At 37.6% G+C, this 26,773-nt stretch overlaps 40 non-coding genes across 40 annotated transcripts; 30 read left to right on the top strand and 10 right to left on the bottom strand.

Annotated features, from left to right (window-relative positions):
• Positions 1-405: 405 nt before the first annotated feature.
• On the bottom strand, positions 406-479 carry trnai-aau (transfer RNA isoleucine (anticodon AAU)). Its single transcript has one exon. It is a non-coding gene; the product is annotated as a tRNA-Ile (tRNA).
• A 712-nt stretch (positions 480-1,191) lies between these two features.
• On the top strand, positions 1,192-1,263 carry trnaq-uug (transfer RNA glutamine (anticodon UUG)). The gene has a single exon. It is a non-coding gene; the product is annotated as a tRNA-Gln (tRNA).
• A 228-nt stretch (positions 1,264-1,491) lies between these two features.
• On the top strand, positions 1,492-1,564 carry trnav-cac (transfer RNA valine (anticodon CAC)). The gene has a single exon. It is a non-coding gene; the product is annotated as a tRNA-Val (tRNA).
• A 175-nt stretch (positions 1,565-1,739) lies between these two features.
• Positions 1,740-1,812, top strand: trnav-aac (transfer RNA valine (anticodon AAC)). The gene has a single exon. It is a non-coding gene; the product is annotated as a tRNA-Val (tRNA).
• Positions 1,813-3,018: 1,206 nt separating this feature from the next.
• Positions 3,019-3,092, bottom strand: trnai-aau (transfer RNA isoleucine (anticodon AAU)). Its single transcript has one exon. It is a non-coding gene; the product is annotated as a tRNA-Ile (tRNA).
• Positions 3,093-3,804: 712 nt separating this feature from the next.
• trnaq-uug (transfer RNA glutamine (anticodon UUG)) lies at positions 3,805-3,876 on the top strand. Its single transcript has one exon. It is a non-coding gene; the product is annotated as a tRNA-Gln (tRNA).
• A 228-nt stretch (positions 3,877-4,104) lies between these two features.
• Positions 4,105-4,177, top strand: trnav-cac (transfer RNA valine (anticodon CAC)). Its single transcript has one exon. It is a non-coding gene; the product is annotated as a tRNA-Val (tRNA).
• Positions 4,178-4,352: 175 nt separating this feature from the next.
• trnav-aac (transfer RNA valine (anticodon AAC)) lies at positions 4,353-4,425 on the top strand. Its single transcript has one exon. It is a non-coding gene; the product is annotated as a tRNA-Val (tRNA).
• A 1,206-nt stretch (positions 4,426-5,631) lies between these two features.
• Positions 5,632-5,705, bottom strand: trnai-aau (transfer RNA isoleucine (anticodon AAU)). The gene has a single exon. It is a non-coding gene; the product is annotated as a tRNA-Ile (tRNA).
• A 712-nt stretch (positions 5,706-6,417) lies between these two features.
• Positions 6,418-6,489, top strand: trnaq-uug (transfer RNA glutamine (anticodon UUG)). The gene has a single exon. It is a non-coding gene; the product is annotated as a tRNA-Gln (tRNA).
• Positions 6,490-6,717: 228 nt separating this feature from the next.
• trnav-cac (transfer RNA valine (anticodon CAC)) lies at positions 6,718-6,790 on the top strand. The gene has a single exon. It is a non-coding gene; the product is annotated as a tRNA-Val (tRNA).
• A 175-nt stretch (positions 6,791-6,965) lies between these two features.
• Positions 6,966-7,038, top strand: trnav-aac (transfer RNA valine (anticodon AAC)). The gene has a single exon. It is a non-coding gene; the product is annotated as a tRNA-Val (tRNA).
• Positions 7,039-8,244: 1,206 nt separating this feature from the next.
• On the bottom strand, positions 8,245-8,318 carry trnai-aau (transfer RNA isoleucine (anticodon AAU)). The gene has a single exon. It is a non-coding gene; the product is annotated as a tRNA-Ile (tRNA).
• Positions 8,319-9,030: 712 nt separating this feature from the next.
• trnaq-uug (transfer RNA glutamine (anticodon UUG)) lies at positions 9,031-9,102 on the top strand. The gene has a single exon. It is a non-coding gene; the product is annotated as a tRNA-Gln (tRNA).
• Positions 9,103-9,330: 228 nt separating this feature from the next.
• trnav-cac (transfer RNA valine (anticodon CAC)) lies at positions 9,331-9,403 on the top strand. The gene has a single exon. It is a non-coding gene; the product is annotated as a tRNA-Val (tRNA).
• Positions 9,404-9,578: 175 nt separating this feature from the next.
• Positions 9,579-9,651, top strand: trnav-aac (transfer RNA valine (anticodon AAC)). The gene has a single exon. It is a non-coding gene; the product is annotated as a tRNA-Val (tRNA).
• A 1,206-nt stretch (positions 9,652-10,857) lies between these two features.
• On the bottom strand, positions 10,858-10,931 carry trnai-aau (transfer RNA isoleucine (anticodon AAU)). The gene has a single exon. It is a non-coding gene; the product is annotated as a tRNA-Ile (tRNA).
• A 712-nt stretch (positions 10,932-11,643) lies between these two features.
• Positions 11,644-11,715, top strand: trnaq-uug (transfer RNA glutamine (anticodon UUG)). Its single transcript has one exon. It is a non-coding gene; the product is annotated as a tRNA-Gln (tRNA).
• A 228-nt stretch (positions 11,716-11,943) lies between these two features.
• Positions 11,944-12,016, top strand: trnav-cac (transfer RNA valine (anticodon CAC)). Its single transcript has one exon. It is a non-coding gene; the product is annotated as a tRNA-Val (tRNA).
• Positions 12,017-12,191: 175 nt separating this feature from the next.
• On the top strand, positions 12,192-12,264 carry trnav-aac (transfer RNA valine (anticodon AAC)). The gene has a single exon. It is a non-coding gene; the product is annotated as a tRNA-Val (tRNA).
• A 1,206-nt stretch (positions 12,265-13,470) lies between these two features.
• trnai-aau (transfer RNA isoleucine (anticodon AAU)) lies at positions 13,471-13,544 on the bottom strand. Its single transcript has one exon. It is a non-coding gene; the product is annotated as a tRNA-Ile (tRNA).
• Positions 13,545-14,256: 712 nt separating this feature from the next.
• Positions 14,257-14,328, top strand: trnaq-uug (transfer RNA glutamine (anticodon UUG)). Its single transcript has one exon. It is a non-coding gene; the product is annotated as a tRNA-Gln (tRNA).
• A 228-nt stretch (positions 14,329-14,556) lies between these two features.
• trnav-cac (transfer RNA valine (anticodon CAC)) lies at positions 14,557-14,629 on the top strand. The gene has a single exon. It is a non-coding gene; the product is annotated as a tRNA-Val (tRNA).
• A 175-nt stretch (positions 14,630-14,804) lies between these two features.
• trnav-aac (transfer RNA valine (anticodon AAC)) lies at positions 14,805-14,877 on the top strand. The gene has a single exon. It is a non-coding gene; the product is annotated as a tRNA-Val (tRNA).
• A 1,206-nt stretch (positions 14,878-16,083) lies between these two features.
• Positions 16,084-16,157, bottom strand: trnai-aau (transfer RNA isoleucine (anticodon AAU)). The gene has a single exon. It is a non-coding gene; the product is annotated as a tRNA-Ile (tRNA).
• A 712-nt stretch (positions 16,158-16,869) lies between these two features.
• On the top strand, positions 16,870-16,941 carry trnaq-uug (transfer RNA glutamine (anticodon UUG)). Its single transcript has one exon. It is a non-coding gene; the product is annotated as a tRNA-Gln (tRNA).
• A 228-nt stretch (positions 16,942-17,169) lies between these two features.
• On the top strand, positions 17,170-17,242 carry trnav-cac (transfer RNA valine (anticodon CAC)). Its single transcript has one exon. It is a non-coding gene; the product is annotated as a tRNA-Val (tRNA).
• A 175-nt stretch (positions 17,243-17,417) lies between these two features.
• Positions 17,418-17,490, top strand: trnav-aac (transfer RNA valine (anticodon AAC)). Its single transcript has one exon. It is a non-coding gene; the product is annotated as a tRNA-Val (tRNA).
• Positions 17,491-18,696: 1,206 nt separating this feature from the next.
• On the bottom strand, positions 18,697-18,770 carry trnai-aau (transfer RNA isoleucine (anticodon AAU)). The gene has a single exon. It is a non-coding gene; the product is annotated as a tRNA-Ile (tRNA).
• A 712-nt stretch (positions 18,771-19,482) lies between these two features.
• On the top strand, positions 19,483-19,554 carry trnaq-uug (transfer RNA glutamine (anticodon UUG)). The gene has a single exon. It is a non-coding gene; the product is annotated as a tRNA-Gln (tRNA).
• Positions 19,555-19,782: 228 nt separating this feature from the next.
• Positions 19,783-19,855, top strand: trnav-cac (transfer RNA valine (anticodon CAC)). The gene has a single exon. It is a non-coding gene; the product is annotated as a tRNA-Val (tRNA).
• Positions 19,856-20,030: 175 nt separating this feature from the next.
• On the top strand, positions 20,031-20,103 carry trnav-aac (transfer RNA valine (anticodon AAC)). The gene has a single exon. It is a non-coding gene; the product is annotated as a tRNA-Val (tRNA).
• Positions 20,104-21,309: 1,206 nt separating this feature from the next.
• Positions 21,310-21,383, bottom strand: trnai-aau (transfer RNA isoleucine (anticodon AAU)). Its single transcript has one exon. It is a non-coding gene; the product is annotated as a tRNA-Ile (tRNA).
• A 712-nt stretch (positions 21,384-22,095) lies between these two features.
• Positions 22,096-22,167, top strand: trnaq-uug (transfer RNA glutamine (anticodon UUG)). The gene has a single exon. It is a non-coding gene; the product is annotated as a tRNA-Gln (tRNA).
• Positions 22,168-22,395: 228 nt separating this feature from the next.
• Positions 22,396-22,468, top strand: trnav-cac (transfer RNA valine (anticodon CAC)). The gene has a single exon. It is a non-coding gene; the product is annotated as a tRNA-Val (tRNA).
• A 175-nt stretch (positions 22,469-22,643) lies between these two features.
• Positions 22,644-22,716, top strand: trnav-aac (transfer RNA valine (anticodon AAC)). The gene has a single exon. It is a non-coding gene; the product is annotated as a tRNA-Val (tRNA).
• A 1,206-nt stretch (positions 22,717-23,922) lies between these two features.
• Positions 23,923-23,996, bottom strand: trnai-aau (transfer RNA isoleucine (anticodon AAU)). Its single transcript has one exon. It is a non-coding gene; the product is annotated as a tRNA-Ile (tRNA).
• A 712-nt stretch (positions 23,997-24,708) lies between these two features.
• On the top strand, positions 24,709-24,780 carry trnaq-uug (transfer RNA glutamine (anticodon UUG)). Its single transcript has one exon. It is a non-coding gene; the product is annotated as a tRNA-Gln (tRNA).
• A 228-nt stretch (positions 24,781-25,008) lies between these two features.
• trnav-cac (transfer RNA valine (anticodon CAC)) lies at positions 25,009-25,081 on the top strand. The gene has a single exon. It is a non-coding gene; the product is annotated as a tRNA-Val (tRNA).
• A 175-nt stretch (positions 25,082-25,256) lies between these two features.
• On the top strand, positions 25,257-25,329 carry trnav-aac (transfer RNA valine (anticodon AAC)). Its single transcript has one exon. It is a non-coding gene; the product is annotated as a tRNA-Val (tRNA).
• The last annotated feature ends 1,444 nt before the right edge of the window (positions 25,330-26,773 follow it).

Below are 26,773 nucleotides of genomic sequence, written 5' to 3'. Positions count from 1 at the left end.
TCACCCTTTTTATATTTTGAAGTGTTGATTGTCTGAAAGACTTTATATTTGAAAGTTTGGAGACTGAACCCATGACCTCAGGATTATTAGTACCACACTCTCAAGACAAGTGTTGATTGTCCTTTTGTTTTGAAGTGTTTATTTTATTTTTCACCCTTTTTATATTTTGAAGTGGCCAGTATGGGGATTGAACCCATGACCTTGGCGTTATTAGCACCCCCCTCTGACCAGCTGACCTAACCGGCCACACAGAATCCTAAGTTTCCATGGATTTAGGAATAACTTACATGATTTTACCACACTTAAGATTTGATAAAAGTTTTTAAAAATTAATATATGAAGATGTTTTACTTAAATGCTCCTGTTACTGTTAAATTGCCTATCAGAATTGATTTCTATTTCAATTGGCCAGTATGGGGATTGAACCCATGACCTTGGCGTTATTAGCACCACGCTCTGACCAGCTGAGCTAACCGGCCACACAGAATCTAAGGTTTCCATGGATTTAAGAAAAACTTACATGATCTTACCACAATATAGAATTGAAAAATGTCCTCATATTCTAATGTATTTCAAAAATTAACATGTGTCAAGGTATATTTTCCAGCTTTCTTTAATTTTGAAATGTTGATTTAATTTTAAATCACTTTCTTATTGTGAACTGATTATTTTCTTTTTCAACCTTGAAGCAGTTTTTCATTTTCCATCCTTTTTTCATTTTTGAAGTGTTGATTGGGCAGTATGGGGATTGAACCCACAACCCTGGCATTATGAGCGTCATGCACTGACCAGCTGGGCTAACCAGCCGTATGCAATGCTGTCTTCTCAATGAGGTGGTAAAAGGTCAGCAAGGGTTCTATGGTGTAGTGGTCTGTACTCTGAATCCAGGCATCTGAGTGCAAGCCTCACTAGAAACTTGATGCGTTGCATCTGACATCTTCAAATTTGGAACCTCAAGCTGAAACAAAGAAAAGAAGTTCAGTTTCTGTAGCGTCGTGGTTATCACGTTTGCCTAACACGCAAAAGGTCTCTGGTTCGAAACCAGACAGAAACAGATTTTGTAGGTTGTGCTTCTCACAGGGTGTAGCGGGACAACAAGAGTCTTCTGTTTTCGTGATGGTTCATATGCCAATCGACTTCATTGTAGTCATCTTTGAAATCGAGGCCACTTTACTCAAGTTCCCGCTTGGTGGGTCTATGGTGTAATGGTTAGCACTCTGGACTTTGAATCCAGCAATCTGAGTTCAAATCTCAGTAGAACCATTGGTCTCTGTTCATGACATCTTCAATACATGTTTTGATCCCAGGCTTACTTTATATACTGTAATGTGAAATTAGGCACAAGTATAAGTCTGACAGTTTGTTCACCAAGTTACTGTCCTCTCTGAGAGGATCTTTGGTGTAAGTACTTGACATTGTTGCATGCCCATTGTTGACATTAGTCTCTAACAACTTTTGGATCCTCTACCAGGAACAGTGGAAAGCGCAAGAGTTTCTGTAGTGTAGTGGTTATCACGTTTGCTTCACACGCAAAAGGTCTCTGGTTCGAAACCAGACAGAAACAGCTTTTGCATGTTCTATTCACCAAGGGTGGTTAAAAGGTCAGTAAGGTTTATATGGCGTAGTGGTCTGTACTCTGAATCCAGGCATCTGAGTGCAAGCCTCACTAGAAACTTGATGTGTTGCATCTGACATCTTCAAATTTGGAACCTCAAGCTGAAACAAAGAATAGAAGTTCAGTTTCTGTAGTGTAGTGGTTATCACGTTTGCCTAACACGCAAAAGGTCTCTGGTTCGAAACCAGACAGAGACAGTTTTTGTAGGTTGTGCTTCTCACAGTGTGTAGCGAGACAACAAGAGTCTTCTGTTTTCGTGATGGTTCATATGCCAATCGACTTCATTGTAGTCATCTTTGAAATCGAGGCCACTTTACTTAAGTTACCACTTGGTGGTTCTGCGGTGTGATGGTTAGCACTCTGGATTCTGAATCCAGCAATCTGAGTTTAAGTCTCAGTACAACTATTTGTCTCTGTTCCTGACATCTTCAGTACATTTTTTGATCCCAGACTTAGTTTTGGACCACAATGTGAAATTAGGCACAAGTATAAGTCTGACAGTTTGTTCACCAAGTTACTGAGTATTCATGGATTTAAGAAAAACGTACATGATCTTACCACAATGAAAATTTGACAAAAGTGCTCGTATTCTAATGTTTTTGGAATCAATGTGTAAAATGGTTTAACTTAAATCCTTTTGTTACTTTGCAGTCTTAATTTGTCCAAAACATTTTATGTTTCAACTGGCCAGCATGGGTATTGAACCCATGACTTTGGCATTATTAGCACCGCGCGCTTTCAGCATCGATTTGCTAAAAACTTAGATGATCTTAACAAAAGTGCTCATATCCTAATGTTTTTCAAAATCAACTTGCATAAAAGGAAAGCTTTCTAGCAATGTTTTTATTTTTGAACCATTTTTAATTTTGAAGTGTTGATTGTATTTTAGAGATATTTTTTATTTTGCTGTATTGATTTTATTTTTGAACCATTTTTTATTTTGAAGAGTTGTTTGTATTTCAGAACCATTTTTCGTTTGGAAGTATTGATTTTATTATTCACCCTTTTTATATTTTGAAGTGTTGATTGTCTGAAAGACTTTATATTTGAAAGTTTGGAGACTGAACCCATGACCTCAGGATTATTAGTACCACACTCTCAAGACAAGTGTTGATTGTCCTTTTGTTTTGAAGTGTTTATTTTATTTTTCACCCTTTTTATATTTTGAAGTGGCCAGTATGGGGATTGAACCCATGACCTTGGCGTTATTAGCACCCCCCTCTGACCAGCTGACCTAACCGGCCACACAGAATCCTAAGTTTCCATGGATTTAGGAATAACTTACATGATTTTACCACACTTAAGATTTGATAAAAGTTTTTAAAAATTAATATATGAAGATGTTTTACTTAAATGCTCCTGTTACTGTTAAATTGCCTATCAGAATTGATTTCTATTTCAATTGGCCAGTATGGGGATTGAACCCATGACCTTGGCGTTATTAGCACCACGCTCTGACCAGCTGAGCTAACCGGCCACACAGAATCTAAGGTTTCCATGGATTTAAGAAAAACTTACATGATCTTACCACAATATAGAATTGAAAAATGTCCTCATATTCTAATGTATTTCAAAAATTAACATGTGTCAAGGTATATTTTCCAGCTTTCTTTAATTTTGAAATGTTGATTTAATTTTAAATCACTTTCTTATTGTGAACTGATTATTTTCTTTTTCAACCTTGAAGCAGTTTTTCATTTTCCATCCTTTTTTCATTTTTGAAGTGTTGATTGGGCAGTATGGGGATTGAACCCACAACCCTGGCATTATGAGCGTCATGCACTGACCAGCTGGGCTAACCAGCCGTATGCAATGCTGTCTTCTCAATGAGGTGGTAAAAGGTCAGCAAGGGTTCTATGGTGTAGTGGTCTGTACTCTGAATCCAGGCATCTGAGTGCAAGCCTCACTAGAAACTTGATGCGTTGCATCTGACATCTTCAAATTTGGAACCTCAAGCTGAAACAAAGAAAAGAAGTTCAGTTTCTGTAGCGTCGTGGTTATCACGTTTGCCTAACACGCAAAAGGTCTCTGGTTCGAAACCAGACAGAAACAGATTTTGTAGGTTGTGCTTCTCACAGGGTGTAGCGGGACAACAAGAGTCTTCTGTTTTCGTGATGGTTCATATGCCAATCGACTTCATTGTAGTCATCTTTGAAATCGAGGCCACTTTACTCAAGTTCCCGCTTGGTGGGTCTATGGTGTAATGGTTAGCACTCTGGACTTTGAATCCAGCAATCTGAGTTCAAATCTCAGTAGAACCATTGGTCTCTGTTCATGACATCTTCAATACATGTTTTGATCCCAGGCTTACTTTATATACTGTAATGTGAAATTAGGCACAAGTATAAGTCTGACAGTTTGTTCACCAAGTTACTGTCCTCTCTGAGAGGATCTTTGGTGTAAGTACTTGACATTGTTGCATGCCCATTGTTGACATTAGTCTCTAACAACTTTTGGATCCTCTACCAGGAACAGTGGAAAGCGCAAGAGTTTCTGTAGTGTAGTGGTTATCACGTTTGCTTCACACGCAAAAGGTCTCTGGTTCGAAACCAGACAGAAACAGCTTTTGCATGTTCTATTCACCAAGGGTGGTTAAAAGGTCAGTAAGGTTTATATGGCGTAGTGGTCTGTACTCTGAATCCAGGCATCTGAGTGCAAGCCTCACTAGAAACTTGATGTGTTGCATCTGACATCTTCAAATTTGGAACCTCAAGCTGAAACAAAGAATAGAAGTTCAGTTTCTGTAGTGTAGTGGTTATCACGTTTGCCTAACACGCAAAAGGTCTCTGGTTCGAAACCAGACAGAGACAGTTTTTGTAGGTTGTGCTTCTCACAGTGTGTAGCGAGACAACAAGAGTCTTCTGTTTTCGTGATGGTTCATATGCCAATCGACTTCATTGTAGTCATCTTTGAAATCGAGGCCACTTTACTTAAGTTACCACTTGGTGGTTCTGCGGTGTGATGGTTAGCACTCTGGATTCTGAATCCAGCAATCTGAGTTTAAGTCTCAGTACAACTATTTGTCTCTGTTCCTGACATCTTCAGTACATTTTTTGATCCCAGACTTAGTTTTGGACCACAATGTGAAATTAGGCACAAGTATAAGTCTGACAGTTTGTTCACCAAGTTACTGAGTATTCATGGATTTAAGAAAAACGTACATGATCTTACCACAATGAAAATTTGACAAAAGTGCTCGTATTCTAATGTTTTTGGAATCAATGTGTAAAATGGTTTAACTTAAATCCTTTTGTTACTTTGCAGTCTTAATTTGTCCAAAACATTTTATGTTTCAACTGGCCAGCATGGGTATTGAACCCATGACTTTGGCATTATTAGCACCGCGCGCTTTCAGCATCGATTTGCTAAAAACTTAGATGATCTTAACAAAAGTGCTCATATCCTAATGTTTTTCAAAATCAACTTGCATAAAAGGAAAGCTTTCTAGCAATGTTTTTATTTTTGAACCATTTTTAATTTTGAAGTGTTGATTGTATTTTAGAGATATTTTTTATTTTGCTGTATTGATTTTATTTTTGAACCATTTTTTATTTTGAAGAGTTGTTTGTATTTCAGAACCATTTTTCGTTTGGAAGTATTGATTTTATTATTCACCCTTTTTATATTTTGAAGTGTTGATTGTCTGAAAGACTTTATATTTGAAAGTTTGGAGACTGAACCCATGACCTCAGGATTATTAGTACCACACTCTCAAGACAAGTGTTGATTGTCCTTTTGTTTTGAAGTGTTTATTTTATTTTTCACCCTTTTTATATTTTGAAGTGGCCAGTATGGGGATTGAACCCATGACCTTGGCGTTATTAGCACCCCCCTCTGACCAGCTGACCTAACCGGCCACACAGAATCCTAAGTTTCCATGGATTTAGGAATAACTTACATGATTTTACCACACTTAAGATTTGATAAAAGTTTTTAAAAATTAATATATGAAGATGTTTTACTTAAATGCTCCTGTTACTGTTAAATTGCCTATCAGAATTGATTTCTATTTCAATTGGCCAGTATGGGGATTGAACCCATGACCTTGGCGTTATTAGCACCACGCTCTGACCAGCTGAGCTAACCGGCCACACAGAATCTAAGGTTTCCATGGATTTAAGAAAAACTTACATGATCTTACCACAATATAGAATTGAAAAATGTCCTCATATTCTAATGTATTTCAAAAATTAACATGTGTCAAGGTATATTTTCCAGCTTTCTTTAATTTTGAAATGTTGATTTAATTTTAAATCACTTTCTTATTGTGAACTGATTATTTTCTTTTTCAACCTTGAAGCAGTTTTTCATTTTCCATCCTTTTTTCATTTTTGAAGTGTTGATTGGGCAGTATGGGGATTGAACCCACAACCCTGGCATTATGAGCGTCATGCACTGACCAGCTGGGCTAACCAGCCGTATGCAATGCTGTCTTCTCAATGAGGTGGTAAAAGGTCAGCAAGGGTTCTATGGTGTAGTGGTCTGTACTCTGAATCCAGGCATCTGAGTGCAAGCCTCACTAGAAACTTGATGCGTTGCATCTGACATCTTCAAATTTGGAACCTCAAGCTGAAACAAAGAAAAGAAGTTCAGTTTCTGTAGCGTCGTGGTTATCACGTTTGCCTAACACGCAAAAGGTCTCTGGTTCGAAACCAGACAGAAACAGATTTTGTAGGTTGTGCTTCTCACAGGGTGTAGCGGGACAACAAGAGTCTTCTGTTTTCGTGATGGTTCATATGCCAATCGACTTCATTGTAGTCATCTTTGAAATCGAGGCCACTTTACTCAAGTTCCCGCTTGGTGGGTCTATGGTGTAATGGTTAGCACTCTGGACTTTGAATCCAGCAATCTGAGTTCAAATCTCAGTAGAACCATTGGTCTCTGTTCATGACATCTTCAATACATGTTTTGATCCCAGGCTTACTTTATATACTGTAATGTGAAATTAGGCACAAGTATAAGTCTGACAGTTTGTTCACCAAGTTACTGTCCTCTCTGAGAGGATCTTTGGTGTAAGTACTTGACATTGTTGCATGCCCATTGTTGACATTAGTCTCTAACAACTTTTGGATCCTCTACCAGGAACAGTGGAAAGCGCAAGAGTTTCTGTAGTGTAGTGGTTATCACGTTTGCTTCACACGCAAAAGGTCTCTGGTTCGAAACCAGACAGAAACAGCTTTTGCATGTTCTATTCACCAAGGGTGGTTAAAAGGTCAGTAAGGTTTATATGGCGTAGTGGTCTGTACTCTGAATCCAGGCATCTGAGTGCAAGCCTCACTAGAAACTTGATGTGTTGCATCTGACATCTTCAAATTTGGAACCTCAAGCTGAAACAAAGAATAGAAGTTCAGTTTCTGTAGTGTAGTGGTTATCACGTTTGCCTAACACGCAAAAGGTCTCTGGTTCGAAACCAGACAGAGACAGTTTTTGTAGGTTGTGCTTCTCACAGTGTGTAGCGAGACAACAAGAGTCTTCTGTTTTCGTGATGGTTCATATGCCAATCGACTTCATTGTAGTCATCTTTGAAATCGAGGCCACTTTACTTAAGTTACCACTTGGTGGTTCTGCGGTGTGATGGTTAGCACTCTGGATTCTGAATCCAGCAATCTGAGTTTAAGTCTCAGTACAACTATTTGTCTCTGTTCCTGACATCTTCAGTACATTTTTTGATCCCAGACTTAGTTTTGGACCACAATGTGAAATTAGGCACAAGTATAAGTCTGACAGTTTGTTCACCAAGTTACTGAGTATTCATGGATTTAAGAAAAACGTACATGATCTTACCACAATGAAAATTTGACAAAAGTGCTCGTATTCTAATGTTTTTGGAATCAATGTGTAAAATGGTTTAACTTAAATCCTTTTGTTACTTTGCAGTCTTAATTTGTCCAAAACATTTTATGTTTCAACTGGCCAGCATGGGTATTGAACCCATGACTTTGGCATTATTAGCACCGCGCGCTTTCAGCATCGATTTGCTAAAAACTTAGATGATCTTAACAAAAGTGCTCATATCCTAATGTTTTTCAAAATCAACTTGCATAAAAGGAAAGCTTTCTAGCAATGTTTTTATTTTTGAACCATTTTTAATTTTGAAGTGTTGATTGTATTTTAGAGATATTTTTTATTTTGCTGTATTGATTTTATTTTTGAACCATTTTTTATTTTGAAGAGTTGTTTGTATTTCAGAACCATTTTTCGTTTGGAAGTATTGATTTTATTATTCACCCTTTTTATATTTTGAAGTGTTGATTGTCTGAAAGACTTTATATTTGAAAGTTTGGAGACTGAACCCATGACCTCAGGATTATTAGTACCACACTCTCAAGACAAGTGTTGATTGTCCTTTTGTTTTGAAGTGTTTATTTTATTTTTCACCCTTTTTATATTTTGAAGTGGCCAGTATGGGGATTGAACCCATGACCTTGGCGTTATTAGCACCCCCCTCTGACCAGCTGACCTAACCGGCCACACAGAATCCTAAGTTTCCATGGATTTAGGAATAACTTACATGATTTTACCACACTTAAGATTTGATAAAAGTTTTTAAAAATTAATATATGAAGATGTTTTACTTAAATGCTCCTGTTACTGTTAAATTGCCTATCAGAATTGATTTCTATTTCAATTGGCCAGTATGGGGATTGAACCCATGACCTTGGCGTTATTAGCACCACGCTCTGACCAGCTGAGCTAACCGGCCACACAGAATCTAAGGTTTCCATGGATTTAAGAAAAACTTACATGATCTTACCACAATATAGAATTGAAAAATGTCCTCATATTCTAATGTATTTCAAAAATTAACATGTGTCAAGGTATATTTTCCAGCTTTCTTTAATTTTGAAATGTTGATTTAATTTTAAATCACTTTCTTATTGTGAACTGATTATTTTCTTTTTCAACCTTGAAGCAGTTTTTCATTTTCCATCCTTTTTTCATTTTTGAAGTGTTGATTGGGCAGTATGGGGATTGAACCCACAACCCTGGCATTATGAGCGTCATGCACTGACCAGCTGGGCTAACCAGCCGTATGCAATGCTGTCTTCTCAATGAGGTGGTAAAAGGTCAGCAAGGGTTCTATGGTGTAGTGGTCTGTACTCTGAATCCAGGCATCTGAGTGCAAGCCTCACTAGAAACTTGATGCGTTGCATCTGACATCTTCAAATTTGGAACCTCAAGCTGAAACAAAGAAAAGAAGTTCAGTTTCTGTAGCGTCGTGGTTATCACGTTTGCCTAACACGCAAAAGGTCTCTGGTTCGAAACCAGACAGAAACAGATTTTGTAGGTTGTGCTTCTCACAGGGTGTAGCGGGACAACAAGAGTCTTCTGTTTTCGTGATGGTTCATATGCCAATCGACTTCATTGTAGTCATCTTTGAAATCGAGGCCACTTTACTCAAGTTCCCGCTTGGTGGGTCTATGGTGTAATGGTTAGCACTCTGGACTTTGAATCCAGCAATCTGAGTTCAAATCTCAGTAGAACCATTGGTCTCTGTTCATGACATCTTCAATACATGTTTTGATCCCAGGCTTACTTTATATACTGTAATGTGAAATTAGGCACAAGTATAAGTCTGACAGTTTGTTCACCAAGTTACTGTCCTCTCTGAGAGGATCTTTGGTGTAAGTACTTGACATTGTTGCATGCCCATTGTTGACATTAGTCTCTAACAACTTTTGGATCCTCTACCAGGAACAGTGGAAAGCGCAAGAGTTTCTGTAGTGTAGTGGTTATCACGTTTGCTTCACACGCAAAAGGTCTCTGGTTCGAAACCAGACAGAAACAGCTTTTGCATGTTCTATTCACCAAGGGTGGTTAAAAGGTCAGTAAGGTTTATATGGCGTAGTGGTCTGTACTCTGAATCCAGGCATCTGAGTGCAAGCCTCACTAGAAACTTGATGTGTTGCATCTGACATCTTCAAATTTGGAACCTCAAGCTGAAACAAAGAATAGAAGTTCAGTTTCTGTAGTGTAGTGGTTATCACGTTTGCCTAACACGCAAAAGGTCTCTGGTTCGAAACCAGACAGAGACAGTTTTTGTAGGTTGTGCTTCTCACAGTGTGTAGCGAGACAACAAGAGTCTTCTGTTTTCGTGATGGTTCATATGCCAATCGACTTCATTGTAGTCATCTTTGAAATCGAGGCCACTTTACTTAAGTTACCACTTGGTGGTTCTGCGGTGTGATGGTTAGCACTCTGGATTCTGAATCCAGCAATCTGAGTTTAAGTCTCAGTACAACTATTTGTCTCTGTTCCTGACATCTTCAGTACATTTTTTGATCCCAGACTTAGTTTTGGACCACAATGTGAAATTAGGCACAAGTATAAGTCTGACAGTTTGTTCACCAAGTTACTGAGTATTCATGGATTTAAGAAAAACGTACATGATCTTACCACAATGAAAATTTGACAAAAGTGCTCGTATTCTAATGTTTTTGGAATCAATGTGTAAAATGGTTTAACTTAAATCCTTTTGTTACTTTGCAGTCTTAATTTGTCCAAAACATTTTATGTTTCAACTGGCCAGCATGGGTATTGAACCCATGACTTTGGCATTATTAGCACCGCGCGCTTTCAGCATCGATTTGCTAAAAACTTAGATGATCTTAACAAAAGTGCTCATATCCTAATGTTTTTCAAAATCAACTTGCATAAAAGGAAAGCTTTCTAGCAATGTTTTTATTTTTGAACCATTTTTAATTTTGAAGTGTTGATTGTATTTTAGAGATATTTTTTATTTTGCTGTATTGATTTTATTTTTGAACCATTTTTTATTTTGAAGAGTTGTTTGTATTTCAGAACCATTTTTCGTTTGGAAGTATTGATTTTATTATTCACCCTTTTTATATTTTGAAGTGTTGATTGTCTGAAAGACTTTATATTTGAAAGTTTGGAGACTGAACCCATGACCTCAGGATTATTAGTACCACACTCTCAAGACAAGTGTTGATTGTCCTTTTGTTTTGAAGTGTTTATTTTATTTTTCACCCTTTTTATATTTTGAAGTGGCCAGTATGGGGATTGAACCCATGACCTTGGCGTTATTAGCACCCCCCTCTGACCAGCTGACCTAACCGGCCACACAGAATCCTAAGTTTCCATGGATTTAGGAATAACTTACATGATTTTACCACACTTAAGATTTGATAAAAGTTTTTAAAAATTAATATATGAAGATGTTTTACTTAAATGCTCCTGTTACTGTTAAATTGCCTATCAGAATTGATTTCTATTTCAATTGGCCAGTATGGGGATTGAACCCATGACCTTGGCGTTATTAGCACCACGCTCTGACCAGCTGAGCTAACCGGCCACACAGAATCTAAGGTTTCCATGGATTTAAGAAAAACTTACATGATCTTACCACAATATAGAATTGAAAAATGTCCTCATATTCTAATGTATTTCAAAAATTAACATGTGTCAAGGTATATTTTCCAGCTTTCTTTAATTTTGAAATGTTGATTTAATTTTAAATCACTTTCTTATTGTGAACTGATTATTTTCTTTTTCAACCTTGAAGCAGTTTTTCATTTTCCATCCTTTTTTCATTTTTGAAGTGTTGATTGGGCAGTATGGGGATTGAACCCACAACCCTGGCATTATGAGCGTCATGCACTGACCAGCTGGGCTAACCAGCCGTATGCAATGCTGTCTTCTCAATGAGGTGGTAAAAGGTCAGCAAGGGTTCTATGGTGTAGTGGTCTGTACTCTGAATCCAGGCATCTGAGTGCAAGCCTCACTAGAAACTTGATGCGTTGCATCTGACATCTTCAAATTTGGAACCTCAAGCTGAAACAAAGAAAAGAAGTTCAGTTTCTGTAGCGTCGTGGTTATCACGTTTGCCTAACACGCAAAAGGTCTCTGGTTCGAAACCAGACAGAAACAGATTTTGTAGGTTGTGCTTCTCACAGGGTGTAGCGGGACAACAAGAGTCTTCTGTTTTCGTGATGGTTCATATGCCAATCGACTTCATTGTAGTCATCTTTGAAATCGAGGCCACTTTACTCAAGTTCCCGCTTGGTGGGTCTATGGTGTAATGGTTAGCACTCTGGACTTTGAATCCAGCAATCTGAGTTCAAATCTCAGTAGAACCATTGGTCTCTGTTCATGACATCTTCAATACATGTTTTGATCCCAGGCTTACTTTATATACTGTAATGTGAAATTAGGCACAAGTATAAGTCTGACAGTTTGTTCACCAAGTTACTGTCCTCTCTGAGAGGATCTTTGGTGTAAGTACTTGACATTGTTGCATGCCCATTGTTGACATTAGTCTCTAACAACTTTTGGATCCTCTACCAGGAACAGTGGAAAGCGCAAGAGTTTCTGTAGTGTAGTGGTTATCACGTTTGCTTCACACGCAAAAGGTCTCTGGTTCGAAACCAGACAGAAACAGCTTTTGCATGTTCTATTCACCAAGGGTGGTTAAAAGGTCAGTAAGGTTTATATGGCGTAGTGGTCTGTACTCTGAATCCAGGCATCTGAGTGCAAGCCTCACTAGAAACTTGATGTGTTGCATCTGACATCTTCAAATTTGGAACCTCAAGCTGAAACAAAGAATAGAAGTTCAGTTTCTGTAGTGTAGTGGTTATCACGTTTGCCTAACACGCAAAAGGTCTCTGGTTCGAAACCAGACAGAGACAGTTTTTGTAGGTTGTGCTTCTCACAGTGTGTAGCGAGACAACAAGAGTCTTCTGTTTTCGTGATGGTTCATATGCCAATCGACTTCATTGTAGTCATCTTTGAAATCGAGGCCACTTTACTTAAGTTACCACTTGGTGGTTCTGCGGTGTGATGGTTAGCACTCTGGATTCTGAATCCAGCAATCTGAGTTTAAGTCTCAGTACAACTATTTGTCTCTGTTCCTGACATCTTCAGTACATTTTTTGATCCCAGACTTAGTTTTGGACCACAATGTGAAATTAGGCACAAGTATAAGTCTGACAGTTTGTTCACCAAGTTACTGAGTATTCATGGATTTAAGAAAAACGTACATGATCTTACCACAATGAAAATTTGACAAAAGTGCTCGTATTCTAATGTTTTTGGAATCAATGTGTAAAATGGTTTAACTTAAATCCTTTTGTTACTTTGCAGTCTTAATTTGTCCAAAACATTTTATGTTTCAACTGGCCAGCATGGGTATTGAACCCATGACTTTGGCATTATTAGCACCGCGCGCTTTCAGCATCGATTTGCTAAAAACTTAGATGATCTTAACAAAAGTGCTCATATCCTAATGTTTTTCAAAATCAACTTGCATAAAAGGAAAGCTTTCTAGCAATGTTTTTATTTTTGAACCATTTTTAATTTTGAAGTGTTGATTGTATTTTAGAGATATTTTTTATTTTGCTGTATTGATTTTATTTTTGAACCATTTTTTATTTTGAAGAGTTGTTTGTATTTCAGAACCATTTTTCGTTTGGAAGTATTGATTTTATTATTCACCCTTTTTATATTTTGAAGTGTTGATTGTCTGAAAGACTTTATATTTGAAAGTTTGGAGACTGAACCCATGACCTCAGGATTATTAGTACCACACTCTCAAGACAAGTGTTGATTGTCCTTTTGTTTTGAAGTGTTTATTTTATTTTTCACCCTTTTTATATTTTGAAGTGGCCAGTATGGGGATTGAACCCATGACCTTGGCGTTATTAGCACCCCCCTCTGACCAGCTGACCTAACCGGCCACACAGAATCCTAAGTTTCCATGGATTTAGGAATAACTTACATGATTTTACCACACTTAAGATTTGATAAAAGTTTTTAAAAATTAATATATGAAGATGTTTTACTTAAATGCTCCTGTTACTGTTAAATTGCCTATCAGAATTGATTTCTATTTCAATTGGCCAGTATGGGGATTGAACCCATGACCTTGGCGTTATTAGCACCACGCTCTGACCAGCTGAGCTAACCGGCCACACAGAATCTAAGGTTTCCATGGATTTAAGAAAAACTTACATGATCTTACCACAATATAGAATTGAAAAATGTCCTCATATTCTAATGTATTTCAAAAATTAACATGTGTCAAGGTATATTTTCCAGCTTTCTTTAATTTTGAAATGTTGATTTAATTTTAAATCACTTTCTTATTGTGAACTGATTATTTTCTTTTTCAACCTTGAAGCAGTTTTTCATTTTCCATCCTTTTTTCATTTTTGAAGTGTTGATTGGGCAGTATGGGGATTGAACCCACAACCCTGGCATTATGAGCGTCATGCACTGACCAGCTGGGCTAACCAGCCGTATGCAATGCTGTCTTCTCAATGAGGTGGTAAAAGGTCAGCAAGGGTTCTATGGTGTAGTGGTCTGTACTCTGAATCCAGGCATCTGAGTGCAAGCCTCACTAGAAACTTGATGCGTTGCATCTGACATCTTCAAATTTGGAACCTCAAGCTGAAACAAAGAAAAGAAGTTCAGTTTCTGTAGCGTCGTGGTTATCACGTTTGCCTAACACGCAAAAGGTCTCTGGTTCGAAACCAGACAGAAACAGATTTTGTAGGTTGTGCTTCTCACAGGGTGTAGCGGGACAACAAGAGTCTTCTGTTTTCGTGATGGTTCATATGCCAATCGACTTCATTGTAGTCATCTTTGAAATCGAGGCCACTTTACTCAAGTTCCCGCTTGGTGGGTCTATGGTGTAATGGTTAGCACTCTGGACTTTGAATCCAGCAATCTGAGTTCAAATCTCAGTAGAACCATTGGTCTCTGTTCATGACATCTTCAATACATGTTTTGATCCCAGGCTTACTTTATATACTGTAATGTGAAATTAGGCACAAGTATAAGTCTGACAGTTTGTTCACCAAGTTACTGTCCTCTCTGAGAGGATCTTTGGTGTAAGTACTTGACATTGTTGCATGCCCATTGTTGACATTAGTCTCTAACAACTTTTGGATCCTCTACCAGGAACAGTGGAAAGCGCAAGAGTTTCTGTAGTGTAGTGGTTATCACGTTTGCTTCACACGCAAAAGGTCTCTGGTTCGAAACCAGACAGAAACAGCTTTTGCATGTTCTATTCACCAAGGGTGGTTAAAAGGTCAGTAAGGTTTATATGGCGTAGTGGTCTGTACTCTGAATCCAGGCATCTGAGTGCAAGCCTCACTAGAAACTTGATGTGTTGCATCTGACATCTTCAAATTTGGAACCTCAAGCTGAAACAAAGAATAGAAGTTCAGTTTCTGTAGTGTAGTGGTTATCACGTTTGCCTAACACGCAAAAGGTCTCTGGTTCGAAACCAGACAGAGACAGTTTTTGTAGGTTGTGCTTCTCACAGTGTGTAGCGAGACAACAAGAGTCTTCTGTTTTCGTGATGGTTCATATGCCAATCGACTTCATTGTAGTCATCTTTGAAATCGAGGCCACTTTACTTAAGTTACCACTTGGTGGTTCTGCGGTGTGATGGTTAGCACTCTGGATTCTGAATCCAGCAATCTGAGTTTAAGTCTCAGTACAACTATTTGTCTCTGTTCCTGACATCTTCAGTACATTTTTTGATCCCAGACTTAGTTTTGGACCACAATGTGAAATTAGGCACAAGTATAAGTCTGACAGTTTGTTCACCAAGTTACTGAGTATTCATGGATTTAAGAAAAACGTACATGATCTTACCACAATGAAAATTTGACAAAAGTGCTCGTATTCTAATGTTTTTGGAATCAATGTGTAAAATGGTTTAACTTAAATCCTTTTGTTACTTTGCAGTCTTAATTTGTCCAAAACATTTTATGTTTCAACTGGCCAGCATGGGTATTGAACCCATGACTTTGGCATTATTAGCACCGCGCGCTTTCAGCATCGATTTGCTAAAAACTTAGATGATCTTAACAAAAGTGCTCATATCCTAATGTTTTTCAAAATCAACTTGCATAAAAGGAAAGCTTTCTAGCAATGTTTTTATTTTTGAACCATTTTTAATTTTGAAGTGTTGATTGTATTTTAGAGATATTTTTTATTTTGCTGTATTGATTTTATTTTTGAACCATTTTTTATTTTGAAGAGTTGTTTGTATTTCAGAACCATTTTTCGTTTGGAAGTATTGATTTTATTATTCACCCTTTTTATATTTTGAAGTGTTGATTGTCTGAAAGACTTTATATTTGAAAGTTTGGAGACTGAACCCATGACCTCAGGATTATTAGTACCACACTCTCAAGACAAGTGTTGATTGTCCTTTTGTTTTGAAGTGTTTATTTTATTTTTCACCCTTTTTATATTTTGAAGTGGCCAGTATGGGGATTGAACCCATGACCTTGGCGTTATTAGCACCCCCCTCTGACCAGCTGACCTAACCGGCCACACAGAATCCTAAGTTTCCATGGATTTAGGAATAACTTACATGATTTTACCACACTTAAGATTTGATAAAAGTTTTTAAAAATTAATATATGAAGATGTTTTACTTAAATGCTCCTGTTACTGTTAAATTGCCTATCAGAATTGATTTCTATTTCAATTGGCCAGTATGGGGATTGAACCCATGACCTTGGCGTTATTAGCACCACGCTCTGACCAGCTGAGCTAACCGGCCACACAGAATCTAAGGTTTCCATGGATTTAAGAAAAACTTACATGATCTTACCACAATATAGAATTGAAAAATGTCCTCATATTCTAATGTATTTCAAAAATTAACATGTGTCAAGGTATATTTTCCAGCTTTCTTTAATTTTGAAATGTTGATTTAATTTTAAATCACTTTCTTATTGTGAACTGATTATTTTCTTTTTCAACCTTGAAGCAGTTTTTCATTTTCCATCCTTTTTTCATTTTTGAAGTGTTGATTGGGCAGTATGGGGATTGAACCCACAACCCTGGCATTATGAGCGTCATGCACTGACCAGCTGGGCTAACCAGCCGTATGCAATGCTGTCTTCTCAATGAGGTGGTAAAAGGTCAGCAAGGGTTCTATGGTGTAGTGGTCTGTACTCTGAATCCAGGCATCTGAGTGCAAGCCTCACTAGAAACTTGATGCGTTGCATCTGACATCTTCAAATTTGGAACCTCAAGCTGAAACAAAGAAAAGAAGTTCAGTTTCTGTAGCGTCGTGGTTATCACGTTTGCCTAACACGCAAAAGGTCTCTGGTTCGAAACCAGACAGAAACAGATTTTGTAGGTTGTGCTTCTCACAGGGTGTAGCGGGACAACAAGAGTCTTCTGTTTTCGTGATGGTTCATATGCCAATTGACTTCATTGTAGTCATCTTTGAAATCGAGGCCACTTTACTCAAGTTCCCGCTTGGTGGGTCTATGGTGTAATGGTTAGCACTCTGGACTTTGAATCCAGCAATCTGAGTTCAAATCTCAGTAGAACCATTGGTCTCTGTTCATGACATCTTCAATACATGTTTTGATCCCAGGCTTACTTTATATACTGTAATGTGAAATTAGGCACAAGTATAAGTCTGACAGTTTGTTCACCAAGTTACTGTCCTCTCTGAGAGGATCTTTGGTGTAAGTACTTGACATTGTTGCATGCCCATTGTTGACATTAGTCTCTAACAACTTTTGGATCCTCTACCAGGAACAGTGGAAAGCGCAAGAGTTTCTGTAGTGTAGTGGTTATCACGTTTGCTTCACACGCAAAAGGTCTCTGGTTCGAAACCAGACAGAAACAGCTTTTGCATGTTCTATTCACCAAGGGTGGTTAAAAGGTCAGTAAGGTTTATATGGCGTAGTGGTCTGTACTCTGAATCCAGGCATCTGAGTGCAAGCCTCACTAGAAACTTGATGTGTTGCATCTGACATCTTCAAATTTGGAACCTCAAGCTGAAACAAAGAATAGAAGTTCAGTTTCTGTAGTGTAGTGGTTATCACGTTTGCCTAACACGCAAAAGGTCTCTGGTTCGAAACCAGACAGAGACAGTTTTTGTAGGTTGTGCTTCTCACAGTGTGTAGCGAGACAACAAGAGTCTTCTGTTTTCGTGATGGTTCATATGCCAATCGACTTCATTGTAGTCATCTTTGAAATCGAGGCCACTTTACTTAAGTTACCACTTGGTGGTTCTGCGGTGTGATGGTTAGCACTCTGGATTCTGAATCCAGCAATCTGAGTTTAAGTCTCAGTACAACTATTTGTCTCTGTTCCTGACATCTTCAGTACATTTTTTGATCCCAGACTTAGTTTTGGACCACAATGTGAAATTAGGCACAAGTATAAGTCTGACAGTTTGTTCACCAAGTTACTGAGTATTCATGGATTTAAGAAAAACGTACATGATCTTACCACAATGAAAATTTGACAAAAGTGCTCGTATTCTAATGTTTTTGGAATCAATGTGTAAAATGGTTTAACTTAAATCCTTTTGTTACTTTGCAGTCTTAATTTGTCCAAAACATTTTATGTTTCAACTGGCCAGCATGGGTATTGAACCCATGACTTTGGCATTATTAGCACCGCGCGCTTTCAGCATCGATTTGCTAAAAACTTAGATGATCTTAACAAAAGTGCTCATATCCTAATGTTTTTCAAAATCAACTTGCATAAAAGGAAAGCTTTCTAGCAATGTTTTTATTTTTGAACCATTTTTAATTTTGAAGTGTTGATTGTATTTTAGAGATATTTTTTATTTTGCTGTATTGATTTTATTTTTGAACCATTTTTTATTTTGAAGAGTTGTTTGTATTTCAGAACCTTTTTTCGTTTGGAAGTATTGATTTTATTATTCACCCTTTTTATATTTTGAAGTGTTGATTGTCTGAAAGACTTTATATTTGAAAGTTTGGAGACTGAACCCATGACCTCAGGATTATTAGTACCACACTCTCAAGACAAGTGTTGATTGTCCTTTTGTTTTGAAGTGTTTATTTTATTTTTCACCCTTTTTATATTTTGAAGTGGCCAGTATGGGGATTGAACCCATGACCTTGGCGTTATTAGCACCCCCCTCTGACCAGCTGACCTAACCGGCCACACAGAATCCTAAGTTTCCATGGATTTAGGAATAACTTACATGATTTTACCACACTTAAGATTTGATAAAAGTTTTTAAAAATTAATATATGAAGATGTTTTACTTAAATGCTCCTGTTACTGTTAAATTGCCTATCAGAATTGATTTCTATTTCAATTGGCCAGTATGGGGATTGAACCCATGACCTTGGCGTTATTAGCACCACGCTCTGACCAGCTGAGCTAACCGGCCACACAGAATCTAAGGTTTCCATGGATTTAAGAAAAACTTACATGATCTTACCACAATATAGAATTGAAAAATGTCCTCATATTCTAATGTATTTCAAAAATTAACATGTGTCAAGGTATATTTTCCAGCTTTCTTTAATTTTGAAATGTTGATTTAATTTTAAATCACTTTCTTATTGTGAACTGATTATTTTCTTTTTCAACCTTGAAGCAGTTTTTCATTTTCCATCCTTTTTTCATTTTTGAAGTGTTGATTGGGCAGTATGGGGATTGAACCCACAACCCTGGCATTATGAGCGTCATGCACTGACCAGCTGGGCTAACCAGCCGTATGCAATGCTGTCTTCTCAATGAGGTGGTAAAAGGTCAGCAAGGGTTCTATGGTGTAGTGGTCTGTACTCTGAATCCAGGCATCTGAGTGCAAGCCTCACTAGAAACTTGATGCGTTGCATCTGACATCTTCAAATTTGGAACCTCAAGCTGAAACAAAGAAAAGAAGTTCAGTTTCTGTAGCGTCGTGGTTATCACGTTTGCCTAACACGCAAAAGGTCTCTGGTTCGAAACCAGACAGAAACAGATTTTGTAGGTTGTGCTTCTCACAGGGTGTAGCGGGACAACAAGAGTCTTCTGTTTTCGTGATGGTTCATATGCCAATTGACTTCATTGTAGTCATCTTTGAAATCGAGGCCACTTTACTCAAGTTCCCGCTTGGTGGGTCTATGGTGTAATGGTTAGCACTCTGGACTTTGAATCCAGCAATCTGAGTTCAAATCTCAGTAGAACCATTGGTCTCTGTTCATGACATCTTCAATACATGTTTTGATCCCAGGCTTACTTTATATACTGTAATGTGAAATTAGGCACAAGTATAAGTCTGACAGTTTGTTCACCAAGTTACTGTCCTCTCTGAGAGGATCTTTGGTGTAAGTACTTGACATTGTTGCATGCCCATTGTTGACATTAGTCTCTAACAACTTTTGGATCCTCTACCAGGAACAGTGGAAAGCGCAAGAGTTTCTGTAGTGTAGTGGTTATCACGTTTGCTTCACACGCAAAAGGTCTCTGGTTCGAAACCAGACAGAAACAGCTTTTGCATGTTCTATTCACCAAGGGTGGTTAAAAGGTCAGTAAGGTTTATATGGCGTAGTGGTCTGTACTCTGAATCCAGGCATCTGAGTGCAAGCCTCACTAGAAACTTGATGTGTTGCATCTGACATCTTCAAATTTGGAACCTCAAGCTGAAACAAAGAATAGAAGTTCAGTTTCTGTAGTGTAGTGGTTATCACGTTTGCCTAACACGCAAAAGGTCTCTGGTTCGAAACCAGACAGAGACAGTTTTTGTAGGTTGTGCTTCTCACAGTGTGTAGCGAGACAACAAGAGTCTTCTGTTTTCGTGATGGTTCATATGCCAATCGACTTCATTGTAGTCATCTTTGAAATCGAGGCCACTTTACTTAAGTTACCACTTGGTGGTTCTGCGGTGTGATGGTTAGCACTCTGGATTCTGAATCCAGCAATCTGAGTTTAAGTCTCAGTACAACTATTTGTCTCTGTTCCTGACATCTTCAGTACATTTTTTGATCCCAGACTTAGTTTTGGACCACAATGTGAAATTAGGCACAAGTATAAGTCTGACAGTTTGTTCACCAAGTTACTGAGTATTCATGGATTTAAGAAAAACGTACATGATCTTACCACAATGAAAATTTGACAAAAGTGCTCGTATTCTAATGTTTTTGGAATCAATGTGTAAAATGGTTTAACTTAAATCCTTTTGTTACTTTGCAGTCTTAATTTGTCCAAAACATTTTATGTTTCAACTGGCCAGCATGGGTATTGAACCCATGACTTTGGCATTATTAGCACCGCGCGCTTTCAGCATCGATTTGCTAAAAACTTAGATGATCTTAACAAAAGTGCTCATATCCTAATGTTTTTCAAAATCAACTTGCATAAAAGGAAAGCTTTCTAGCAATGTTTTTATTTTTGAACCATTTTTAATTTTGAAGTGTTGATTGTATTTTAGAGATATTTTTTATTTTGCTGTATTGATTTTATTTTTGAACCATTTTTTATTTTGAAGAGTTGTTTGTATTTCAGAACCTTTTTTCGTTTGGAAGTATTGATTTTATTATTCACCCTTTTTATATTTTGAAGTGTTGATTGTCTGAAAGACTTTATATTTGAAAGTTTGGAGACTGAACCCATGACCTCAGGATTATTAGTACCACACTCTCAAGACAAGTGTTGATTGTCCTTTTGTTTTGAAGTGTTTATTTTATTTTTCACCCTTTTTATATTTTGAAGTGGCCAGTATGGGGATTGAACCCATGACCTTGGCGTTATTAGCACCCCCCTCTGACCAGCTGACCTAACCGGCCACACAGAATCCTAAGTTTCCATGGATTTAGGAATAACTTACATGATTTTACCACACTTAAGATTTGATAAAAGTTTTTAAAAATTAATATATGAAGATGTTTTACTTAAATGCTCCTGTTACTGTTAAATTGCCTATCAGAATTGATTTCTATTTCAATTGGCCAGTATGGGGATTGAACCCATGACCTTGGCGTTATTAGCACCACGCTCTGACCAGCTGAGCTAACCGGCCACACAGAATCTAAGGTTTCCATGGATTTAAGAAAAACTTACATGATCTTACCACAATATAGAATTGAAAAATGTCCTCATATTCTAATGTATTTCAAAAATTAACATGTGTCAAGGTATATTTTCCAGCTTTCTTTAATTTTGAAATGTTGATTTAATTTTAAATCACTTTCTTATTGTGAACTGATTATTTTCTTTTTCAACCTTGAAGCAGTTTTTCATTTTCCATCCTTTTTTCATTTTTGAAGTGTTGATTGGGCAGTATGGGGATTGAACCCACAACCCTGGCATTATGAGCGTCATGCACTGACCAGCTGGGCTAACCAGCCGTATGCAATGCTGTCTTCTCAATGAGGTGGTAAAAGGTCAGCAAGGGTTCTATGGTGTAGTGGTCTGTACTCTGAATCCAGGCATCTGAGTGCAAGCCTCACTAGAAACTTGATGCGTTGCATCTGACATCTTCAAATTTGGAACCTCAAGCTGAAACAAAGAAAAGAAGTTCAGTTTCTGTAGCGTCGTGGTTATCACGTTTGCCTAACACGCAAAAGGTCTCTGGTTCGAAACCAGACAGAAACAGATTTTGTAGGTTGTGCTTCTCACAGGGTGTAGCGGGACAACAAGAGTCTTCTGTTTTCGTGATGGTTCATATGCCAATCGACTTCATTGTAGTCATCTTTGAAATCGAGGCCACTTTACTCAAGTTCCCGCTTGGTGGGTCTATGGTGTAATGGTTAGCACTCTGGACTTTGAATCCAGCAATCTGAGTTCAAATCTCAGTAGAACCATTGGTCTCTGTTCATGACATCTTCAATACATGTTTTGATCCCAGGCTTACTTTATATACTGTAATGTGAAATTAGGCACAAGTATAAGTCTGACAGTTTGTTCACCAAGTTACTGTCCTCTCTGAGAGGATCTTTGGTGTAAGTACTTGACATTGTTGCATGCCCATTGTTGACATTAGTCTCTAACAACTTTTGGATCCTCTACCAGGAACAGTGGAAAGCGCAAGAGTTTCTGTAGTGTAGTGGTTATCACGTTTGCTTCACACGCAAAAGGTCTCTGGTTCGAAACCAGACAGAAACAGCTTTTGCATGTTCTATTCACCAAGGGTGGTTAAAAGGTCAGTAAGGTTTATATGGCGTAGTGGTCTGTACTCTGAATCCAGGCATCTGAGTGCAAGCCTCACTAGAAACTTGATGTGTTGCATCTGACATCTTCAAATTTGGAACCTCAAGCTGAAACAAAGAATAGAAGTTCAGTTTCTGTAGTGTAGTGGTTATCACGTTTGCCTAACACGCAAAAGGTCTCTGGTTCGAAACCAGACAGAGACAGTTTTTGTAGGTTGTGCTTCTCACAGTGTGTAGCGAGACAACAAGAGTCTTCTGTTTTCGTGATGGTTCATATGCCAATCGACTTCATTGTAGTCATCTTTGAAATCGAGGCCACTTTACTTAAGTTACCACTTGGTGGTTCTGCGGTGTGATGGTTAGCACTCTGGATTCTGAATCCAGCAATCTGAGTTTAAGTCTCAGTACAACTATTTGTCTCTGTTCCTGACATCTTCAGTACATTTTTTGATCCCAGACTTAGTTTTGGACCACAATGTGAAATTAGGCACAAGTATAAGTCTGACAGTTTGTTCACCAAGTTACTGAGTATTCATGGATTTAAGAAAAACGTACATGATCTTACCACAATGAAAATTTGACAAAAGTGCTCGTATTCTAATGTTTTTGGAATCAATGTGTAAAATGGTTTAACTTAAATCCTTTTGTTACTTTGCAGTCTTAATTTGTCCAAAACATTTTATGTTTCAACTGGCCAGCATGGGTATTGAACCCATGACTTTGGCATTATTAGCACCGCGCGCTTTCAGCATCGATTTGCTAAAAACTTAGATGATCTTAACAAAAGTGCTCATATCCTAATGTTTTTCAAAATCAACTTGCATAAAAGGAAAGCTTTCTAGCAATGTTTTTATTTTTGAACCATTTTTAATTTTGAAGTGTTGATTGTATTTTAGAGATATTTTTTATTTTGCTGTATTGATTTTATTTTTGAACCATTTTTTATTTTGAAGAGTTGTTTGTATTTCAGAACCTTTTTTCGTTTGGAAGTATTGATTTTATTATTCACCCTTTTTATATTTTGAAGTGTTGATTGTCTGAAAGACTTTATATTTGAAAGTTTGGAGACTGAACCCATGACCTCAGGATTATTAGTACCACACTCTCAAGACAAGTGTTGATTGTCCTTTTGTTTTGAAGTGTTTATTTTATTTTTCACCCTTTTTATATTTTGAAGTGGCCAGTATGGGGATTGAACCCATGACCTTGGCGTTATTAGCACCCCCCTCTGACCAGCTGACCTAACCGGCCACACAGAATCCTAAGTTTCCATGGATTTAGGAATAACTTACATGATTTTACCACACTTAAGATTTGATAAAAGTTTTTAAAAATTAATATATGAAGATGTTTTACTTAAATGCTCCTGTTACTGTTAAATTGCCTATCAGAATTGATTTCTATTTCAATTGGCCAGTATGGGGATTGAACCCATGACCTTGGCGTTATTAGCACCACGCTCTGACCAGCTGAGCTAACCGGCCACACAGAATCTAAGGTTTCCATGGATTTAAGAAAAACTTACATGATCTTACCACAATATAGAATTGAAAAATGTCCTCATATTCTAATGTATTTCAAAGATTAACATGTGTCAAGGTATATTTTCCAGCTTTCTTTAATTTTGAAATGTTGATTTAATTTTAAATCACTTTCTTATTGTGAACTGATTATTTTCTTTTTCAACCTTGAAGCAGTTTTTCATTTTCCATCCTTTTTTCATTTTTGAAGTGTTGATTGGGCAGTATGGGGATTGAACCCACAACCCTGGCATTATGAGCGTCATGCACTGACCAGCTGGGCTAACCAGCCGTATGCAATGCTGTCTTCTCAATGAGGTGGTAAAAGGTCAGCAAGGGTTCTATGGTGTAGTGGTCTGTACTCTGAATCCAGGCATCTGAGTGCAAGCCTCACTAGAAACTTGATGCGTTGCATCTGACATCTTCAAATTTGGAACCTCAAGCTGAAACAAAGAAAAGAAGTTCAGTTTCTGTAGCGTCGTGGTTATCACGTTTGCCTAACACGCAAAAGGTCTCTGGTTCGAAACCAGACAGAAACAGATTTTGTAGGTTGTGCTTCTCACAGGGTGTAGCGGGACAACAAGAGTCTTCTGTTTTCGTGATGGTTCATATGCCAATCGACTTCATTGTAGTCATCTTTGAAATCGAGGCCACTTTACTCAAGTTCCCGCTTGGTGGGTCTATGGTGTAATGGTTAGCACTCTGGACTTTGAATCCAGCGATCTGAGTTCAAATCTCAGTAGAACCATTGGTCTCTGTTCATGACATCTTCAATACATGTTTTGATCCCAGGCTTACTTTATATACTGTAATGTGAAATTAGGCACAAGTATAAGTCTGACAGTTTGTTCACCAAGTTACTGTCCTCTCTGAGAGGATCTTTGGTGTAAGTACTTGACATTGTTGCATGCCCATTGTTGACATTAGTCTCTAACAACTTTTGGATCCTCTACCAGGAACAGTGGAAAGCGCAAGAGTTTCTGTAGTGTAGTGGTTATCACGTTTGCTTCACACGCAAAAGGTCTCTGGTTCGAAACCAGACAGAAACAGCTTTTGCATGTTCTATTCACCAAGGGTGGTTAAAAGGTCAGTAAGGTTTATATGGCGTAGTGGTCTGTACTCTGAATCCAGGCATCTGAGTGCAAGCCTCACTAGAAACTAGATGTGTTGCATCTGACATCTTCAAATTTGGAACCTCAAGCTGAAACAAAGAATAGAAGTTCAGTTTCTGTAGTGTAGTGGTTATCACGTTTGCCTAACATGCAAAAGGTCTCTGGTTCGAAACCAGACAGAGACAGTTTTTGTAGGTTGTGCTTCTCACAGTGTGTAGCGAGACAACAAGAGTCTTCTGTTTTCGTGATGGTTCATATGCCAATCGACTTCATTGTAGTCATCTTTGAAATCGAGGCCACTTTACTTAAGTTACCACTTGGTGGTTCTGCGGTGTGATGGTTAGCACTCTGGATTCTGAATCCAGCAATCTGAGTTTAAGTCTCAGTACAACTATTTGTCTCTGTTCCTGACATCTTCAGTACATTTTTTGATCCCAGACTTAGTTTTGGACCACAATGTGAAATTAGGCACAAGTATAAGTCTGACAGTTTGTTCACCAAGTTACTGAGTATTCATGGATTTAAGAAAAACGTACATGATCTTACCACAATGAAAATTTGACAAAAGTGCTCGTATTCTAATGTTTTTGGAATCAATGTGTAAAATGGTTTAACTTAAATCCTTTTGTTACTTTGCAGTCTTAATTGTCCAAAACATTTTATGTTTCAACTGGCCAGCATGGGTATTGAACCCATGACTTTGGCATTATTAGCACCGCGCGCTTTCAGCATCGATTTGCTAAAAACTTAGATGATCTTAACAAAAGTGCTCATATCCTAATGTTTTTCAAAATCAACTTGCATAAAAGGAAAGCTTTCTAGCAATGTTTTTATTTTTGAACCATTTTTAATTTTGAAGTGTTGATTGTATTTTAGAGATATTTTTTATTTTGCTGTATTGATTTTATTTTTGAACCATTTTTTATTTTGAAGAGTTGTTTGTATTTCAGAACCATTTTTCGTTTGGAAGTATTGATTTTATTATTCACCCTTTTTATATTTTGAATTGTTGATTGTCTGAAAGACTTTATATTTGAAAGTTTGGAGACTGAACCCATGACCTCAGGATTATTAGTACCACACTCTCAAGACAAGTGTTGATTGTCCTTTTGTTTTGAAGTGTTTATTTTATTTTTCACCCTTCTAGCAATTTTTTATTTTGTGGTAATTTTATTTTTGAACCATTTTTAATTTTGAAGAGTTAATTGTATTTCAGAGCCATTTTTTGTTTGGAAGTATTGATTTTATCTTTCACCCTTTTTATATTTTGAAGTGTTTATGATGTGAAAGACTTCATATTTGAATTGGCTAGTATGGGGACTGAACCCATGACCTCAGGATTATTAGTATTACACTGGTCAAAGACAATGATGAGTTTCCCTGGATTAAATAACAAGTCACATAATGTTAAGGAATTTGAGAAAAGTGTTGCTATTCTAATAATTTTCAAAATCAACATGCATAATATTTAATTTTTCGGCCTTTTATATGTGTTGATGTTCTTAGCACCTTAGATTTGAATTGGCCAGTAAGGGAAATGAACCGTTGACTTCAGCATTAATTGCACCACGCAGCACAACAAGGGGTTAAGGGCTATGAAACGGCAGATATGATGGCTACAGAGAGTAC

Source organism: Poecilia mexicana, unplaced genomic scaffold, assembly GCF_051168715.1.
Source record: "Poecilia mexicana isolate PSO_F unplaced genomic scaffold, ASM5116871v1 scaffold_5, whole genome shotgun sequence".
Taxonomy (NCBI): Eukaryota; Metazoa; Chordata; class Actinopteri; order Cyprinodontiformes; family Poeciliidae; genus Poecilia; species Poecilia mexicana.
Note: the sequence above shows the minus strand (reverse complement) of the source record. Positions and strands in the feature narration are given on the sequence as shown.